The 20,935-nt window shown below is 42.5% G+C and overlaps 1 pseudogene; it reads right to left on the minus strand.

Moving 5' to 3' along the window:
- The window catches only part of LOC126091029 (peptidyl-prolyl cis-trans isomerase 5-like), an 82,392-nt pseudogene extending 63,976 nt beyond the window's left edge, over positions 1-18,416 (minus strand).
- Between the last annotated feature and the right edge of the window lie 2,519 nt (positions 18,417-20,935).

Below are 20,935 nucleotides of genomic sequence, written 5' to 3' on the forward strand. Positions count from 1 at the left end.
TTAGATGGTGGGGTCATGTTACACGCATGGGAGAAGCAAGGTTAGTTACCCAAGAGACTCATGGATTCAGCAGTAGAGGGTAGGAGGAGTCGGGGCAGACCGAGGAGAAGGTACCTGGATTCGGTTAAGAATGATTTTGAAGTAATAGGTTTAACATCAGAAGAGGCACCAATGTTAGCACTGAATAGGGGATCGTGGAGGAACTGTATAAGGGGGGCTATGCTCCAGACTGAACGCTGAAATGCATAATCAGTCTTAAATGATGATGATGATGATCGAAAACAATACGAGTCCACTTCACTCGGTTTTTCGCACAGAAATTACTCATTGAGAATTACGTCCATAGAAGACCTTCTACAATACTCTCACAAATACTGGATCGCCTCGATCAAGCTCACGCATATCCTCATATATCAGTAACTTTTTCGGCCATCCGAAATGAGTACGACTAACACTAGCAGTAACTTTTTAGATTAATAACTATATATCATCTTCGAATGGCATTCATAGTTTCTATATGTATTGGACACTTACATAAAGTTCCCGCTGAGAAAACTGATGTTATCACGTAAGAGAAATTTTTTATTCAGCTGTATAGTTAATTACAAACTTAACTCGGGCACAAAATCCGAATTTGATGTGATGGAATGCATATTGTCTCGATTTAAGAAATATGACAGCACTTGCGATTTACGGTAGATATTGTTGCAACAGAATTTTCTACGACCAAAACTGATAATTAAGGATCCTATGTATTAGGCTTGTGCAGAAGTTCCTAGCGATTTTCCGCAAGTTTATTGAACTTAACAGCTTTGCATGAAAGAGACTTTAGTCTTCAGTAATAAATTCCCCTTCACTATTTACAACAGTCTGTCAACACTGGAATAATTTTTCGATTGCGTGACTGTGAAAATCATCTGGTTTCGAGGCGAAGAACTCATCGAGTCACTCGGAGCTCATTTTCACCCAGAAAGTAAGTTCTTTAAAGTTGTTCGATTGAGAGCGGAGAAGCTGTAAGTCTTAGAGTGCAAGGTCAGCTGTAAAAGGTCTGTGCGGAATGATTTCCCAACGGAAGTCCTGTGTACCGTTCTTCGCCCGTCTAGCAGAACGCGGGCGGGCGTTTGCGAGGAATAGCATCGCTTCACGTAGTCTTCCTGGTCGTTGTCCTTCTACTGCGTCTGCAAGTCGTCTCAGTTGTTGCAAATAAATGTCAGCAGTGAGGGTTACACCTCAGGGAAGCAATTCGGAGTACAGCAAACCGTCGCTGTTCCACCAGATGTATAACATCATCTTTTGTGGATGAGGGAGTTGCTGCTTTCTTTTCCGTATGTTAGCATCAAGAGACCATATGCCATCAGTAACAATACAGGATAGGAATGGTCGGTGTCGTTCCCGGATCAGCTGATGATAAGAAAGCAGAGGTCCATGTATAGCAACCCGCTGATTGTTGTGATTTTGGCTGAGAGCGTTTTGTATCCATAAACCCGATTTTTGAACGTTCCCCACTGCACGCAAATGTCGCACGATGGTGGAATAATCACGGTTCATCACATTTGGCAGTTGTCGCGTACATTGTCGTGGATTAATGCACTTGAACGATATTCATCAGTCTAGAAGACTTCCTGAACACGGAGAGTCACTAATGTGAAAACAAACCTCCTTAAAACCAGAAAAACCATTTTCTTTCCATTTTATGTCTAATATCCCCATACACGGCGAAAATTTATCTGGCTACTCCGCTACTGTCATCCCTCTACTGAAATCAAACAGAAAAGAAAACTGTGAGAATTATTCCGATTTCTCTACTTTGCACCTCCACTTTCTAGCGTCCGCAGCTCCAGTCATTACTTCCAAGTGACAAAATGAGAAGATGTAAACTCACATTGCAGTACCGTATTACAAATAAAAGATGAAGACCGATAAATAAATCAATAACAACCTGAATACCGACATGCGAAGCAGAAACGCTAAGAACATTTGCACCAACTAATAGTTTGAGCAAACTTCTGTTTCCACGTTCCTCATTATTTACAGATGTTTCATGCAATAAAAGAGACTTGTCCTCGTGTGATAAGATATTTCGATGAACAATAAAAGAAACAGTCACTGCAATCCTACATTCTATGAACGGAAATAGTCAACTTTCACTAACGTGTTCAACAAACAAACTGCAACTGTGATAGTGTCAATAAATATGATTGAAGAGTTTCCTTGTAATTCAGATAAATAACGACTTGGTGTAGTACGCAAGCAGAGATTGACGGCAAATTTGTACTAGAAGAAAAAAAAGAACAATCACATGAAGAGATTTTGGAATGATAGCGAAGGTAAAAGTACCATGTCGGCTAACATTCTGAACAGCTCTCATTGAACGCACAAAACGAAAATTTCAAAAGAAATTACCGTTTTGTTTCATAATTCAGTTCGACGTATATTGTCCCACCAAATGAGATTGCTTCTTTTAAGGTACCCTGTAGCATCGGGTATGTAAGACAGGTATGTAAGCGCGTACTGATACAGAAAGATAAACAAATTTCTCCTAAAGGTGAAAGTGTTACGTTGTTCGTTAAGTGCTGAAAGTCTGACAACTTAGGCCAAAGACAACTGTATTGCTTCCAAAAAGCATCCGAAAGTTTATTCAGAGAAGTTTGTAAGCCTCGTTATCTGATTTTTGAGAAATCTTACCTTATACAATACAGCGTTCACTCATTTTATAATTGTTCTTCATACTCTCGTAATTAACTTCAAGTAGGGTAAGCTAGAGCACAGTGAGCACAAAACTCACTATTTTATCCGATGCAGTAATAGCAGTAAAAGTTGAAACAATACCCACGAGTCACTTACACCAGTTGTATCTGTATATTTTATCGTTGCCTCACAATAAAACTTTTGGGATAAATACCGGAAAAGTAGAATTCTGTCTCTCGTGTTCACTGTGGCCCATAAGAGGACAGATTGAGCTTGAGGCACCAACAGAACACATTTGAAAAGGTAAATTATTGACATAAAACTTCCCTTCTCTCATAATTAACACATCTTTTTATTAGACAAATATTTGTACATTTTTACCAAACATTACAATTGCACAAGGAGACTGGAAAAACTAGAAGTTACTGCAACGCTTAGTACCTCCAACAGGCTGGGGTTTCGATAGTTTACACACGATGTAGCTGAAGTGCATGACAGTTTTTGCTGGATTTTCAGGTATAATGAAATGGTTTTCACTTTTATGTGTTTTATTCAGGTACGATTTTACTGCGATTTTTTTCTCATTGTCAGTAGAACCGATTACGGCAACAAAGTGACGAAAAGGAATCTGTTTTTGCAGCTTCTCCAGTTTCACCACTACGTAATCATCTTTTTTGGGATCTTCAGTGAGCATTGTGCTCTTCATCGCTACTATGGCTAAAAATCAGTGTTACCGTCCGTGGTATTTAACTCGATTAGTATTTCTGCATCTGAGTCATTGCTTTCAAAAACAAGCTGCGTTTTGGCTCTTACTGCTTGCTCCATAGGAATGATATGTTTTGCAGCTCTCTTTGTTTTTTTCTGCTTTTTTTCTACGAGTTCTTGTTTTTCTGGGATGTCTGTCAAGATTAGTGTTTTGCCTCTTTTCCTTCTGGCAGTTGAACTTTTCTTTACTGGTGCCTTTGGGGATGGGGTCAATTTCTTGAGGTGTGACAGACAAGCATGATGCGCGACTGGTGTCGTCACTTAAAAAGCCGGGTGTAGCACTTTCTTACAGTTTCCTGGACTCAACGAAGGTTGATGAAACACTGACATTATCGACTTTGTCATCAATTACATTAGAGTTCCATTTTCCTCAGTTAGTTCACAGTGCGTTGCAGAGGCAGACAGAAAATCTTGCTATGAAAAATATCTGTGTTAAGAGAGTAGATTCCTGTATACTGGAATTCTGATGTAACATTGGATACTGTGAATGCCATCAGATATGCACTTCAAATAAGTGCTGTAACATTTTTTTTATCACAAATGCAGTAATAAAACCTCTTAAAAGGACCACAAACACTTTTCTCTGAAAGTGGCAATTTTTGGCTACAATGATGTGGGCGTGTCAGAATTGTTACACTATATTGCTTTTCTCTGTCAATACATTCTATATTGAAATGGCACCCACGATTCTCATAAATCAACAGAACTGGGTTGTCAGCTGATGCACGTGAATATTTAACAAAATGGTTCATGTAATGAACAAAATATTCCTTTGTCAGCCACCCTGACTTATGAGCTAACCCTAGTCCTTACGGTGATGTACCATGAATCATGCGTCCAGCACAACAAACTCTAGGGAATATTGTTGGAATAGAGTTCTCCGGCGTATTTACATAAGGAGGTAGGGTAACAATTTGGCCACGTTCGGCTTAACGTGCAGCGGCCTACCTGTTTTTGTCCTTTTGGAGCAATGATTTTTGCTGCACGGTTGTCACTCCACTCTAATCCAAATTGTATAGGATTCAGGGTCATATAGATGGCGATTGAAGATCTGCACCACTTTCCCAATGAATATTCCCACATTGTGAGGGTTGAACCTTGCTCTTGACAACGATATAAGCTCTGGCTCCCTCAAACTCAGTGAATGATATCGTCTCAAAAACTCCTAGTGCCAATCTGAACCAGCATGTTTATTTGTCTCCCAATTTCCTGGCATTCTTCTGTTATTGCTAGTTGCGGTCTCATATGCCAACTCATCAAGCTGCGCATGGTAATAAAATACAGAATGTTGGCAAATACCGTGACATACTCACGTGAAAGTTTTTCTTACTGCAATGTAAAAACTTGTCTAGAATTATACTTTAAATAAATTCGAACATCTTAGAAGTTAGGTACGGCCTTTGATTTGTTCAAATATCTGGAAAAATACATTTGTGAATTAGCATAGAGCTATATACTTCTTTCGTATTGTATTTTCAAATTTGGCCATAGATTAATAATGTTAACATACCGTGTAAGTATCTGTCTAGTAATCCCATATTCCTAGATGCTGCAGACACAGCATAACCATCTTCTAGGACAGCTTGTACAGTTCTTTCATCCTGTCTTTAGGTGTCATAACAATATTAGTTATCCTTTTCAAATTCCGGATCATATTTCTTGAAACATGAGAGAGAAAACAGGGTAAGACTACAGAGCAATAATTGCAATGGTAGCGGGGCGCACTGCACACTATGCCCACTGTGCCCTAAGCATCAATTGCCCACTGTGTACGCAAAACGTACTACATAATAAATTACAAGTACATGTATGATCGATCTCAGGGCTTAAATATCATTTCTAAACGTGGTACATTTTTGCTTATTGCTTTCAATTTCTCACGACAACAAGCTATACCGGTAGAAACGTTTTTATTTCACGGAAATCTAGCAAGAAACGAAGTTCAGATGCCCGAGCGATGTTTGATTGGAAGCCTTGGAGAGAGGCCATCTTGCAAAACCAGTTAGTGTTAGCAGCATAAGAGTACCTTCTCTTGGGTAAATTACGTCACCCTACATTCAAACATAGGTTTCTTATAACGAACTGCCGGCCGGTGTAGCCGTGCGGTTCTGGGCGCTTCAGTCTGGAACCGCTCGACCGCTACGGTCGCAGGTTCGAATCCTGCCTCGGGCATGGATGTGTGTGATGTCCTTAGGTTAGTTAGGTTTAAGTAGTTCTAAGTTCTAATGGACTGATGACCACAGATGTTAAGTCCCATAGTGCTCAGAGCCATTTGAACCATTTTTTTTATAACGAACTGCTCACTGTGCCCCTATGCTCACTTCACCACGGTCTCCCCAACACCGAAATCATAGGGCACGTACAATGAACGAAACACAGTTTGGCAAAGAATGTCTACAACGATGCAATCATGAGTGTCTCTGATATTAGTTGAAGTTCATTCGTATACTTGAAATTATCTAAATAAGATGAACGCCGTTTTCCCTACAGCAGGTTTTACTTTCAGATAAAGTCCAGGACTCTGAATCGAATAAGTCGGTATTTAAAAGATAAAAACGGAAGTTCGTAATTAGGCAAAGTGATTCCGCGAATCTTTGTTCTGCTTTGAAGATTTGCCTCCTTAAAAATAATCGCATTAAAGCTTGCGGCCACCCAATTTCCAACTTGTCTTTGGTAGCATTTAAGCAAAGTTAAGAGATTTCCTTTTGTACATCTAAAACGAATTTCTTAATATTTAGTAATAAAGATTCAGTTTGGCGTTTCATCACGAGCTGCTGGGAGGGAGTGGAAATATGTGCACACATCGTTCATGTTCACATTTCTACATCTTGGTGTTTGGTCTGATATGGGGCTGTAGGTTTATAGGATGGAAATGAGACGTACAGTCTGTTTCCCCATCAGCAGACAAGAGGAGTCTCACCCATTAATCTTCTGTTCCCAGCCCGTGGACACACTAGCATTAATCATCTGCAACAGGGGATTCTTCTTTTTCTTATACCTTTGTCGTACATCGACTCAGGGTCAGCTTGATTACAAACGAATTTGGTTTAGTTAATTCGAGGGGTGCCCGAATGGCCTTCCTGTCATCACCATGTTAAAAATGTTTGCAATTCGTGTACCTGAGGGGGGACGTGCTTACCACGCCGGTATCTACCTAGCGCGATATGGGAAACAACCAAAAAACCACATACAGAGAGGTCGGCACACCGACCGTCATCATTAATCCGCCGGGCGGGTTTCAGCGGTGGCCGGCAAACTTCCGCGCCCCGGAAGCAACGCTTTAACTCTTTCAGACGCTCCGGCTACAATTGTGTACATTATTTTTTGATGTGTCTTAGCTGCCAGAGAAATATTTTTCCCCAATGGAAACCTCATGTACACATTTGTGAATGTTCAGTCTTTTCATTACGCACAAGTGCTACCAAATGTTGGGCATCACTATAAAACAAGTCAATGTTGCAGCACGCTGCAGCTGGTGACTGCCAGAATATGTGGAAGTGGTTGCTTATTTATAGTTCGTTGTATAATTGAATGCTATTGTTGTTATTTTGCATGATTGCTAGTGAATGATCAGTTTATTTATTACAGCAGTGAATATTTCAAAATTAGTTATTTTTTCCATAAAAAGAAGCCAAGAGTAAAAAATAAAATTTTGGAAATGTGTGCCTATTTTTGTATAAATCTTCCGTCTAAAATCATTAAAAAATGCCTAAGAGCATTAGAGTATAAAGAGAAAATGTCCTTCTTACATAAACAAATCCGTTAATACGCACGCTTATACGGGTGGATATGCTATTGCCTATATACATGAATTAAAGAAGGGGAAAAAAGGAAAGCTACAAACCAGTAACAGACAGCGAATTAAAATTAAATCAATAATGTTCACGAAAAATCGTATAAATCCGAGGTAGCCTTGTGGCAAAGAATGGAATTTAATCAACCAGCAATTTTGAGCTGTCTGGCAATCTGCCGAAATGGTGTATTCACGAAAAACAATGACAATGAAACGAGAGAAAAAGACAGTTCGCCCAGTCCCTAGAGAGAGCAATAATGGAAGAAAACAGAGATAAGTTTGCGAAAGAATGTAGTCGGCTGTGAGGAGTCATTAACCCCAAGTGACGGAAGTCTACACATGTACAATAAAATTGCAGCAACTCCCGCACTACTATTAATAAGATGTAACAAGTAAAGCCTACAGATAACTGCAGCGAAACGGGCAGGGAGAACGTATCTCTGTAGCTTTGTCACGTCAGCTACAGTCCAACAGTGTCTCCTCCGACACAGAAAGGACTCTACAGCCAACGTGACTGCAAACGTTTCCTACTGCTTATGGCCGCAGGAGCAGCTAGGTTGATGGCCCTGTAAAGGCGCCAGTTGTCTGAAAACATGTAGAGCTAGTGTTCTTAGGTGGTCCTGCCGAGATTGCAGCTTCCATTTTAAAGTACCAACCCGAATTCCTACAGATTTTCGTCATTTTGTAAGTATTCTGTGTCAATTGATTGGTGAAAATGAAAATTTCTCCGCACCCATCATTCGATGTTTCTCTAATCAGTTTTGGTATCGGTAGTTCCAGTCGGCTGGGGAAAACTGCTTGTAGTACATAAATTGACTATTGAACTTACTGCCAAATTAATTAATTGATTTAAAGTACAGTGTCTACTGTCAGTGATCATCTAAGCAATACGAATCCGCTATTGGAGATTTTAATTGACTTCAACCGTCTTACTTCGTGAGGGTACTGGAGTGGGCAGCCGCGAACGTTCCTCCAGGTGCTCTATACAGTTCAGAAAAGTCTTTATGTTACCTCTAAGTACTCTGAACGCAGAGAAACGAACTCACAGAATTTATCCACCGTATTTAACAATAGACACGTACGAAATATCAAGAGAGAAAGACAGAGAGAGAGAGAGAGAGGGAGGGAGGGAGGGAGTCTGACAATTCTTCCCTGCGGTTATACAGTCGCTTTCATTGATATGATTGAGATTCTCCACTGTGACATATTAGTAACCTAATGTAATTCTGTGGAATCCAGATTATTTTACCAGTTTTGTCACTAGCAAAGTGCCTGCTTATCTCTAGCAGTCAGTCTTTGGCCTTGATGTATTCAACAAACCTTGCCAGTTTCTAATCACCGACATCTGATTCATCTAAAACCTTGGTTTCTAAGGTCAGTATCCTCATCTGTAGCCGGAGTTAGGGAAATAAGATCGCAGTAATCTCTAGACTTCAAGTGGCCTTTTGATGTTACCAAAATTAGCATACGTTACGTAAATACTCTTTCACAATTGTAGAGAAATTTATCTTCACTTGCACAACTTTTAAGGAACTTAATTTTCGTGACATAAGACTGTCTCACATTCTCGTGTTGGTGAATAAGCGGTGTGTCTGCCTACGAGACAGGTAGATGGTGTATCCGAACCAGATCCAACCCACGTGCAACATTAACATCTCTGATCTGGTACACTGCCATGGTTTTTAGGAGACTTAACACACGTGTCCAGGCAAATGTGGGACAGTTTTCCCATCGCCACCTCAGACAGGCAAAAGAGAAACAGGAAAATTACGTGTACGAACAGGAAAAATATGTTTCACTCACATGTTCGAACATTTTAGGGAATCAACGTTCGTGGAGATAGGGAAGACATAGGATATAGTAGTAAACAACAAAAAAAATACCAACTCATGTATATGGCTTATCGATGGCTTATCGAAACCGGACCCTGGCACAGTTAAGAAAAAAGGGCGAGAGAAAGCAACATAATTCGTTTGCCAACATAGTGTTATTCTGTTTACAACTATCCCAAGATGCACTAAACGGGTAGGAATAAACTGGAAACTTTTATGTCATGGTGTGTGTGATTCTTGCATTCAGTAGAGCACCAATAGAATTCTCTCGAAAACTCATTCAAGGGGGAGGTGCAAACTCGTAGTACTCCAGAGTTCCTTTCTGGATACCTGCCGAATTCCAAGACTTTCTTGAACCAAGGCCGTTCCCAAATATTTTACCACGTTCTGTGGCGTGAAATTAAGTCCAAGCACAGGATACAACCGATTTTCACTGTACAGGGGTTTATATGGCTCCTGAGAAGTAATGATAATAATTTACGTTGAAAATTCAGACACCTTTTGTGTTGAGTTACGTTTCCTTCAGTTTCTTCCAACGATCCTCAGCCTAGCATCTCTTGTTCCTACAGTTCCAACTCAGACCGCTCCGGATATTACTTATAGATGTTTTGCAGTACTTTCTAGTTACATTTCGCCAATAGTGTAATCGTACAGTAGTGGATTTATTCACCTATTTCTGCGCAGTACGTTACTTTTATTTACGCTCAGAGTACACCTTCTGTGCCTTCGCCAACCCCCAATTCTCTGCAGGTCTTCTTGCAGTTCGTAGTCTTCTGTCAGTAGACGGTTGCACCATATGCGACCAGCCTTAAAATCTAAAGAAGTTATCCGCTAGATCATTTCTGCGCACTGAAAACAGTAACGGTCCTGTCAAACTTTCTTGGGGTACTTCTGAAATTTACACCTGTCGAATTTGTTCCATTAAAAGCGACGCCTAGATTCCCGTCTGCAAGGAAGTTCTGAATGCAGTCCCACATCTGGTCCGATACTCAGTAAGCTCGTATTATCTTTTACTACAAGTCAGTGCGGAATCAACAGGGCCGCAACCGGGCTCCAATGACTACTGCGTTGTGGATCTCGCGGACAAACAAAGTAAGCTGAGTTTCGCAAGATCTCTATATGCGGAAACAGTGTTCACTTTACAGATGTGATTTACGTTATCCATGAATGTCGTGATGCGTGAGCATGGAACATGTATATTTCAAGAATAGACTGATATCAGCGATAACGGTCCGAAAGTATATGCATTTTTTCTTCTTGAGCACGTGGATATCATGCGCTTCCTTCCAGTGGCTAGCATATCTTCATTGCTGTAACGACATATGATAAACTATGGCTAGAAGGGTAGCAAGTTGTTTCATGTGATCTCCGTTAAGTCTCACAGCCGGCCAGTGTGGCCGTGCGGTTCTAAGCGCTTCAGTTTGGAACCGCGAGACCGCTACGGTCGCAGGTTCGAATCCTGCCTCGGGCATGGGTGTGTGTGATGTCCTTAGGTTAGTTAAGTTTAAGTAGTTCTAAGTTCTAGGGGACTGATGACCTCAGATGTTAAGTCCCATAGTGCTCAGAGCCATTTGAACCATTCTTTTTTAAGTCTCACAGGATAAACATGAGACTCGCTTTTCGACTGACAGCTACTTACCAATCATTTAGAAAGGATTAACTCAATCAACACTGCGATGTGCGGAACAATTGTTTCGTTTCCCAATTTCATGTAAAATCCAAATTAAATTAGAATTGATTACACCGCGCCTGGTGCACGCGGCGCTCGGGGACCACATAACATCTACGACACCTGATGATGGTCTTCTAACAGTCGGGAACCGGTCGTGTAAATATAAAGTAATTTACGACTGAAACAGTATTTTCAACCTCTGCTAGAATTGATTAGTTTTAATGTACAGCAGGTGGACAAAAATAAGGAAACACCAAAAACTTAACACAGTACCTAATGTGGCTGTATGGATAAATCCGGGCCTTGTGTTGTTTCGAGTAGAATCTTACTGGCATGTTCAGGTAACGACTGCGGTAGTGGATAGGGATCACACGCCCTTCTCCCAAAAGTAGACCACAAGGTCTCAAAACTGTCGAGATATTGTAACTATGGTGGCAAGAGGAGATGCGACAATTCATTTATGTGCTCAGAATTGAATATTGGACGATGGCAGCTGTGTGAACGGTGGCGTCTTCCTCTCGGATCCCAGTATTACCAATGGGGAAAAAATATTGTGCTATGCAAAGGACACGATCAGCCGAAGTGGACATATAATATGTGTAAGTAATACGACCTTGCAGAGCGCCATAGAGCCTATGGAATAACACAATATTGCTGCCCGAATCATCACGAACCCCGCCTTGTTCCACTCTTGGAAGCAAGCAGGTTGCATCGTGGTCTTGGGATGCCGTATGCCAGATGTAAAGTTGACCGGAAGTTCGAAACAGTTTGAAACAAGACTCATCCAACCAAATGACTTTCTTCCATTGCGCTGTAGTCCAGCTTTTATGCCTTCGGCACCCCTATCTGCTGTTACGGGCATTTGCACTACTGATGAGTGGTTCTGGACTTCTAGTTGATCCTGCAATTTCCAATTTATGCAGCTCCATTCTCGTTGTTTTGTTGCTGTCAGGATTCGGGAGAGCGACATTCAGTTCCGCAGTGACTTCAGCAGTTGTCGTCCTCTTATAGACTACTGGTCATTAAAATTGCTACACCACGAAGATGACGTGCTACAGACGCGAAATTTAACCGACAGGAAGAAGATGCTGTGATATGTAAATGATTAGCTTTTCAGAGCATTCACACAACGTTGGCGCCGGTGGCGACACCTAGAACGTGCTGACATGAGGAAAGTTTCAAACCGATTTCTCATACACAAACAGCAGTTGACCGGCGTTGCCTGGTGAAACGTTGTTGTGATGCCTCGTGTAAGGAGGAGAAATGCGTACCATCACGTTTCCGACTTTGATAAAGGTAGGATTGTAGGCTACCGCGATTGCGATTTATCGTATCACGACATTGCTGCTCGCGTTGGTCGAGATCCAATGACTGTTAGGAGAATATGGAATCGGTGGGTTCAGGAGGATAATACGGAACGCCGTGCTGGATCCCAACGGCCTCGTATCACTAGTAGTCGAGATGACAGGCATCTTATCCGCATGGCTGATGTGAGTCAACAGATGGGGACGTTTGCAAGACAGCAACCATCTGCACGAACAGTTCGACGACGTTTGCAGCAGCATGGACTATCAGCTCGGAGACCATGGCTGCGGTTACCCTTGACGCTGCATAAGAGACAGGAGCGCCTGCGATGGTGTACTCAACGACGAACCTGGGTGCACGAATGGCAAAACGTCATTTTTTCGGATGAATCCAGGTTCTGTTTACAGCATCATGATGGTCGCATCCGTGTTTGGTGACATCACGGCGAACGCACATTAGAAGCTTGTATTCTTCATCGCCATACTGGCGTATCACACGGCGTGATGGTATGGGGTATCATTGGTTACACGTCTCGGTCACCTCGTGTTCGCATTGACGGCACTTTGAACAGTGGACGTTACATTTCAGATGTGTTACGACCCGTGGCTCCACCCTTCACTCGATCCCTGCGAAACCCTACATTTCAGCAGGATAATGCTCGACCGCATGTTGCAGGTCCTGTACGGGCCTTTCTGGATACAGAAAATGTTCGACTGCTGCCCTGACCAGCACATTCTCCAGATCTCTCACCAATTGAAAACATCTGGTCAATGGTGGCCGAGCAACCGGCTCGTCAAAATACGCCAGTCACTACTCTTGATGAACTGTGGTATCGTGTTGAAGCTGCATGGGCAGTTGTACCTGTACACTCTATCCAAGCTCTGTTTGACTCAATGCCCAGGTGTATCAAGGCCGTTATTACGGCCAGAGGTGGTTGTTCTGGGTACTGATTTCTGAGGATCTATGCACCCAAATTGCGTGAAAATGTAATCAGACGTCAGTTCTAGTATAATATATTTGTCCAATGAATACCCGTTTATCATCTGCAGTTCTTCTTGGTGTAGCAATTTTAATGGCCAGTAGTGTATTTCGCCACTTCCGTCGTGCTGCGAGAGGATCATGCCTTTCCGCTTTGGCTGTATGTGGTACATATCTTCGATGTGGTCCCTTTTGAAACACCAAATACTTCCACTACCTTTGTTACAGAATCGCCCATAATATGAACAGCAACAATCAGCCCAAGTTCTAATCCAGCCAGCTCAAACGTAATGAACTGCAGCTATACAGAACACGGTTCTGACTGGGATTAGCACTCGCAACTTATTGAGGACATTTCACTTGTGTCGTTAGTGGTCAAATACAACAGTGCAAGCTGTGGGCTTGACTAGCGTTTGAATTAATGTTGAGGCATGCACATTCCTCACGTTGTTTTCACATCTTTGACCAACCCTTGTATGTGGCTACCTGTTACCCACTTTCCGTTTCTGAAGTCTTCTACAGACTCTGTAAATCAGATCGCTGTTGGTTTGACTTCAGCAGCTTTTTCCACGCATCTACACCGAACATATCAGAGCAATGAGTCAAGCTACACATGTGAGCAAGAACACACCACACAAGACGTCATTCTGACCTGTAGGATTTTCGCTAACCTCGGGCGATCAGAGGAATACAGAAACACGCTAAGGAAAGACACCCTTTGCAACATATGAAACGAAAACTCGTAGATCATACTTAACGCATTATTTGACACCACCTCTGGCGTATTAAACATGTTAAAAGGTGAACCGCGCTTAGGTTTGGACTGGCGTAACTGATTGTCAACCTCTCCTGTATAATCGTGAAATTTCGTATACACGACACCCCTCATCAACCCCCCCTCCCCCTTACTCTCGTTGAGAGCTCTCCACTCGCAAGAGTACGTTAGTTAGCTAAATGGTCCACAGGTCTTTCATTGAAATGATAAATGACTCAGTTACAGGACATGCGTACATAGGTAATGAATGATTTTATGCTACATTAGAACTTGCTTTGTTACAAGTCAGAAATTTTACGTTATGGCCCAAATGAACAAATAATTTTGTTTCGCCGTATTGAATTCGTTTCTAAGCCACTGACAGCTTTAGTAATGGATAATAATGGTCATTTTTCCATCTAGTGTTGTAGGTATGAACATCACTGTTCTTATCAGATTGTTACGGATTATTAATGGCAAAATTTCGTTAGTGAATATATTTATTGTCACGACGTAGTTAAAATGCCCGTGGGTGAAAGCCACATATTATTCATATCATTCGCCTTCCTGCAGTCAATAAACTGCTTTTAAGTAGTGAGTTATTCCAGAAAGTTATTCCTTAAGACATTATTCAGCGAAAGGAAGAGCAAAAATAGAAGAACTTAACTGTATGAGAAACCCAGTAATACCCATCTTGCAACTCACGTTTTCATCAGTATGCACACTCAAAAATTTGGAGTATTCTGTCCTACTTCCTGACCCCTGTTCATATGCAAAATCAATTGTTGGTAAGAATTTGTAGTACATAACTAAATAGAATGCGTTTTTTTAAGTTAACGGAGAGTCAATCTTCAGCCAACCACTAAACAATTCTTTGAAAAACATCGTTAACAATCAGTTCTGTTGGTTTCTCTCTAATGAGAATCATTATGACGCTAGTACCATATACAATACTAGCATTCCTGGCCAAGAGAGGTCGACTGCTATCAAACATAAGCCTTAATTAGAGGGAGAAATATCTGGGAACGTATGTTTGGAGTACAATATATGCAAGGAGGCTGTTTAGGTTTTTATGTTGGTAACGCCACGTAGCATTCTGTATAAAAATCACTGACTGTGCTGTGTGCAGTCAGTGGCTGGTTTGCATTGTTGGAATATTTGCTATTGTAGTGTTGGGCAGATGGATGTGAACAGCGCGTAGCGTTGCGCAGTTGGAGGTGAGCCGCCAGCAGTAGTGGATGTGGGGAGAGAGATGGCAGAATTTTGAGAGCGGGGGATCTGGACGTGTGTCCGTCAGAAAAAGGAAATTTGTAAGACTGAAGTGATATATATATATATATATATATATATATATATATATATATATATATATATATATATATAATGACTTTTGAACACTATTAAGGTAAATACATTGTTTATTCTCCATCAAAATCTTTCATTTGCTAACTATGCCTTTCAGTAGTTAGTGCCTTCAGTAGTTAGAATCTTTTATTTAGCTGGCAGTATTGGCGCTCGATGTATTGCAGAAGTTCGAGTAACGAAGATTTTTGTGAGGTAAGTGATTCATGAAAGGTATAGGTTATTGTTAGTCAGGGCCATTCTTTTGTTGGGATTATTGAAAGTCAGATTGCGTTGCGCTAAAAATATTGTGTGTCACTTCAGTGTTGATCAGAATAAGTAAAGAGGGAAATGTCTTGAGTACGTTCAGTTTTGCTCAGCTTTTGAAAATCAAATAACGTATCAGGTTCGTGAAATCTTCTCGGGTGATCAGCCGAGTAAAGGCGTCGTCTTCTCGCAACGTTTCGAAGGGTTTCGTACCCATCATCTTCAAGCGAAGACACTAGAAAATGGAGAGCAAATTAGAGAAATCGGAACATTCCCGACGTGTTCTTCTGTTTGATTTCAATAGAGGAATGACAGTAGCGGAGGCAGCTAGAAATATTTGGGCGTGTATGGGGATACGGCAAGGAAACAACTGTTCTTGTTTTAAGGAGGATATGACAATGATGATTCTCCACGTTCAGCAAGACCCTCGGCGTTGTATGAAGACTGCCAAAACGCATTAATCCACAATGATCCATGTTAGTGTACACGATAACTAGGAAATGTGATGAACTGTGATCATTCCAATATCGTGCGGCAGGTTCAAAAATCGTGTGTATTGTTAACGAGCGCTTTAAGCCACAATCACAACAATCAGTTGGTGGCCATATGTACATCTCTGCTTCCTCGTCAGCAACAGGCTCGTGAGCAATACCGACCATTTCTATCCCGTATCTTCACAGTTGACGAGAAATGATGACTTTATGCTAACATAAGGAAAAGAAGGAAATGGTTGAGTCCAAACAAAGCAACAACTCCCCGCACAAAGAGCAGCGCGAATCCTGAAAAGGTAATGTTATCCAATAACTGAGACTCCTTGCAGACGCAGTCGAAGAACGACTATCAGGAACACCGCGTGAAGTGATGCTACTCTTCAATAACGCCCGTCCACATTCAGCTAGACTGACAAAGAACGGTGCACAGGAGCAGTGTTGGGGACACATCCCGCAACCACCATTTCCACCTGACCTTGCGCCCTCACAGTTTCAACTTCTGTGCTGTCAATGGAATAACCTTCCATTTCGGATGAAAATGTGCTCCTAACATGGCTGGACGAGTTCTGCCCTTCAAACCCTACGCAGTTTCTATAGTCGTTGGCAGATTTGTAAATACTGAAGGATAATACCAACATCAAAAAGAGTTTTGCGTCACCCCAGTTCCCAGAACTCCTGAAGATAGACGTTTAATATGGATATTGTATCAAAGACACAGTCCCTTTGACTGTTCAGATATGTCACTAAACCCGCCCAAAAATGTAAACAACCATGCATGAGCAGCGCCTATTAGACGGATAGGGTCCGACCGCCGTTACATTCCAGTCATTCCACAAGGAAGGAGGTACACGGCTCGTGTTGTCTGTAGTTCAGCCATTCCTAGACGGTCAATAGAGCGATTAAAATCGCGTCCGCATTGTTATTTTGTGGTAGGAAGGGCTCTCAGCAAGGGAAGTGTCCAGGCGCCACGAAGTGAACCAAAGCGATGTTGTTCGGACATGGAGGAGATACAGAGAGAGACAGGAACTGTCGATGACATGCCTCGCTCAGGCCGCTTAAGAGATACTACTGCAGTGGATGATCACTACCTACGGATTATGGCTCGGAGGAACTTTGACAGCAACGCCACCATGTTGAATAAGGCTTTTCGTGCAGCCACAGGATGTCGTGTGATGACTCAAACTGTGCGCATGATGCGCAGCTTCACTCCCGATGGACCCAACAACATGCAGAATGGACCGCTCAGGATTGGCATCATGTTCTCTTCACCGATGAGTGTCGCATATGCTTTCAACCAGACAATCGTCAGAGACGTGTATGGAGGCAATCCGGTCAGGCTGATCGCCTTAGACACACTGTCCAGCGAGTGCAGCAAGGTGGAGGTTCCCTTCTGTTTTGGGGTGGCATTATGTGGGGCCGACGTACGCCGCTGGTAGTGATGGAAGGTGTAACGTCTGTACGATACATGAATGCCATCCTCCGACCGACAGTGCAACCATATCGGCAGGATGTTGGCGAGGCTTTCGTCTTCATCGACGACAATTCGCGGCCCCCATCGTGCACATCTTGTGAATAACATCCTTCAGGATAACGACATCGCTCGACTAGAGTGGCCAGCTTGTTCTCCAGAGATGAACCCTATCATATATGCCTGGATGCCTGGGATAGTTTGTAAAGGGGTGTGTTTGGACTACGTGACCCACCAATCACTATGAGGGATCTACCCCGAATCGCCGCTGCGGAGTGGGAAAATATGGGCCAACAGTGCCTTGTGAACTTGTGGCTTGTATGCCACGACGAATACGAACTAGCATCAATGCAGGAGAACGTGCTACTGGGCATTATTGGTACCGGCGTGTACGGCAATCTGGACCACCACCTCTGAAGGTCTCGCTGTATGTTGGTACAATATGCCATATGTGATTTTCACGAGCAATAAAAGTGGTGGAAATGATATTTATGATGATCTCTTTTTCAATTTTCTGTATAGGTTCCGGAACTCTCGGAACCGAGGTGATACAAACCTTTTTTTTTTTTTGACATGTGTATTTTACTGAGACCAAATTCACTGTTATGTTTAACTGTTGTGTGTATGAAAATTGTGGAAAAATGTTACGGACTGATGCGCAAACCAAAACTTGAATGTGAGACTGTTCTTGATTATACTACTTTATCGACTATTTTGGAAAAAGTTTCCGCCTGATTTTTGTTGATACTCTAGTGACATCTCAGTCCTGCTGGATCTGACCACTTTTAAGCTGTTTGATGCTGCACGATATCTCATACTGGTATCGACTACGCGCAAGGGTGAATAGCCACAACGTCGAGGGACGGTACGCCGCGTGTCCTGTAGGCTGGGATGCGCCCCTGGCAGCAGCGGCCGGCTCGCTCCACCGTCAGCCCCGGGCCGGGCCTCGGCGAGCTGTGGGGTGGGGTGGGGTGGGCGGCGGGTACCTGGACGGCCCCCTCGTTCGGCCTGAGAGCACACATAACTCGCCGGGCTCATCCCGTAAGGCGGGGGCGGGCTCATCGCCGCCTCTCGTGCCCACACCTGAGCACCCGCTTCCAGTCTGCCCGGCCGCCTCCGCTAGCGGTCGTTTGCCAACAGCAGCATGGAGCTCTACAAACATTGTACTGCCTAGCACCTTGGGCTACCTGTTGTCTATTAGGCTTAGAGGGATGCAGATGACGCTCTTCCATAATGTATGCTAGCTCACCTCCTTATCTACGTTACTAAAGCTCTGTCCTGGAAACCGCTACATGTTGCAGCGTAGGAGGAACGAAAATTCGATTTTCAACATTTCCCGTAATTATTCACCGAATATAAAAATTTTAATTGTTGTCATATTCTACTCGTTAAGCTGTGTATCTTACGTCAAAAGTTTAACACGACAAGGCACTTATTACGGTTAGAAACTGTCTATTTTGTTTCGAGGCAGCGTAACGGATAGCGAGTGAACACCCGGATTTCATTCATCCAGTATTTCTGAATGAGAGTACTTTTTGACTGTCAGCATGTTTTACACATAATTTCAAACCATTACGAAGGCTATTCTAGCTAACAACTATCACAACATGAAAAACAGGAAGAAAGTTTATCGCTTACTACATTTTTTCTGTTATGCGATCGGATTTCAGCATCAAGCGTGACGTTTTCATTTGTTACTTCTTTATTACTTACTCTATATGCGACACTGCTTTTAGGCTGTATACACATATACCACTGAATGTATCTGCTTAGTTATATCATTGTATGGCACATGGTTCGGGACATATGACATCGTAAATATTACGAAGCGTGAAACACTAGCTTTTGTTTAAAATGGAGCTCAAATCCCCAGACTACGTTCATCTACTTTTTCATAATGAGAGCATTTCAGGTATTTCCTAAACTTCTTGTCGCTCACACATTTAACACAGTAACTAACTTGTGAAGTAATCACGCAGTCAAATCTGTTCTATGCAAGGGAGTTCGATTGTTTACAGAATCGACGATTTTCTTACACGTTTATTAAGATTTGTAGATATTGATACATGTGAAGGCAAATTCATTTTCGTTTTTGGTATACCAGTGGAAGAAACATGTTGACTTGGTGTTCTTTTCAACGATGTTCGAAGGTATTAAAGAACCCCAAGAGAAAATCAATGCAATATTCAACTAGTAATACGAGAAGTATACCATGATTCAAGTTTGGGAAATGAAAAACATCCACCAACCTCAGTCTATTTTGATGTAGGGCACGCAGCATTTGCTGTTTATAAGAAATGACGGAACAGAGCAGAATGATATGTCGTACCTTTATAGCCTCAATTAAATAAGAAAATTCATAACTGATATCATATTGCTACCGTATTAACGATAATTTTGCAGCCGATGCGTGATTTTGAAGTAACATTGAAATACGAGGTGCTATGCAGAATTTTCGGGGCTGGTGCTGCCATCTGTTGAAAATCTTAGCTTTGGACTAGAGGTCACCATCACCCTCGAAGTAGTTCCCATCCGCACGCACACACCGGTCACAGCGCTTCTGCCACTGGTCAAATGTTTTCTGGAAGTCCTGTTCTTTGAGGGTGTTTAGCACCGACAGCTATGCTTCTTGAATCCTCTCTAGAGTGTCGAACCGACGGCTTTTCAACTAGAGTTTCAGTTCTGGGAATAGCACAATGTTGCAAGGTGCCACATCTGGCGAGTATGGTGGGTGGGGTACAACCGCCATTTTGTTTTTTGCCGAAAAGGTCCTGGTGAGCAAGCAGGTGTGACACGGCGCGTTGTCGTGATGCAGCAGCCAGTTCCCTCGACGCCAAATTTCGGGCCGTCGTCGCCGCACGTTTGACGGAGCCGTCGCAAAATGTCACAGTAGTACGCGGAATTCACTGTTTGGTTGGGTGGGACGAATTCTTTGTGCACAATTCCATTGGTATCAAAGAAAATGATGGTCATGCTCTTTACTTTGCTCTTCGCCTATCTCACCTTTTTGGGTCTTGTAGAGCCTGGGCTCTTCCACTGGGACGATTGTTGATTTGTCTCTGCGTCATAACCATAAATCCAGCTGCCGTCGCCAGTGATAACCTGTGACAAGAAGGTTGGATCATCAGATGCCGTGTGACGAAAGTCCGTGCACACGTCAACACGCTGTAAAATAGCAACACACGAAACACAGAGTATTACGGAAATCGCTGTGGACACGCAACACATTGACTGCGATTCCGCACACTGACTCATCAGATATGCAGATCTCGCCACGTAGCGGTGCAAAGATTTACTACTTCTACTTTCCAGATAGCGGCACCAGTCCCAAAAATTTTGGATTCCACCTCGAATGCACGATTGAAAACTTCCTGCCGTGTTCTTCAGTTTTACGTCTGGATCGTAATTTAGAAACACACACAAATAATAATGCCGCAAACAGTGCATGAACCAGAAAATGAAAGTGCAAGTCTTGGATAAACCTAAAAATGCATACAATTTGATTACACCATTGGCAGAAGGATGGCATACAAGGAACTTGCCTTCTCTATCCCGCACACCTCCTCGGAATGAATGTAATA

The sequence above is a fragment of the Schistocerca cancellata genome, chromosome 1 (genome assembly GCF_023864275.1).
Source record: "Schistocerca cancellata isolate TAMUIC-IGC-003103 chromosome 1, iqSchCanc2.1, whole genome shotgun sequence".
In the NCBI taxonomy this organism is placed as follows: Eukaryota; Metazoa; Arthropoda; class Insecta; order Orthoptera; family Acrididae; genus Schistocerca; species Schistocerca cancellata.